Source organism: Arachis ipaensis, chromosome B04 (assembly GCF_000816755.2).
Source record: "Arachis ipaensis cultivar K30076 chromosome B04, Araip1.1, whole genome shotgun sequence".
Taxonomy (NCBI): Eukaryota; Viridiplantae; Streptophyta; class Magnoliopsida; order Fabales; family Fabaceae; genus Arachis; species Arachis ipaensis.
Genome location: NC_029788.2, coordinates 3,797,760 through 3,798,786, shown reverse-complemented (window position 1 = coordinate 3,798,786; position 1,027 = coordinate 3,797,760).

Here is a 1,027-nt window from a genome sequence, read left to right as displayed (position 1 = left end):
TTTTATGACTTAAAAATTTAGAGTTTGATTTTTATTAATTTAAAAAAAACTTTTTAACACAAGACAAATTAAAAAATTATAAAAATTTACACAAATTCAAAAAAAATTCACAAAAAAAACTTATTAAAATATAACTATTCATCTATTTTTTCTAAGGTAGAAACTCAGGTGCAGTCGACTTCACTTGAGTTTTCACCTTTTTTTAATCATAAAAAATATTTGATGGTTAGTTATTTGTTTTTAAGTGGATAATTCAAAACAAAAGAATTAATTATTGACAAAAACATATCCTTAGAAAATAAAAAACTAACTACCCTAATTCATTAATAAATAGAGTTTAAGTTGAAGCCGCAGCAGTGCAAATTAATAATTATTGTGCCGGAGAGCGATGCTACTCTTAGAAGAAGACAACCATTTGAGGTTCTGATTCTTGTAGGTACATAGTTTGGCAATTGGGATGCTTAGTTCAACTAGTGTTTTCTCAAATAACAAAAAATGAAGTGAGGGGAATTGGGGATGTGGCCATTTGGCAGTTTGGCACTTAGGAAAGGGTGGCTAATCCTTTTCTTGTGTCTGCTAATCTTGTTTTCTTAGATCATTGGGTGACAAATGTCATAGTCATTCTTTTTTCCCTTTAGTTTATTGTGCACTTTGCTCTGTGTGATTTGTGTACTAATGATATAGTATATATTTTAATTCAACTTTAATATATGCTAATAAGTTCGGCACTACCTAAACTTTTCTGTAGTTAAGTGAAAAAAAATGTAGTTATCTAAACCACATCACTAATCATGGCCAATATTAATATATCAAAAGATTTATTCGTATCTGAGCTTACATAATTTAAGTCCAATCCATTTCATTTTGGTATATAAATTACATTAAAAATTAGATCAGTTAAAATCAGCCTAATAATGCTAGGTCCATTACAAAAGGTTTATTAGTCTTCGTGGATCGAACTAGTTAGATATGAGTCTCTAAAATCTATATCTACTGATCCAATTTAAAGAGCAAATTAAGCAAATTA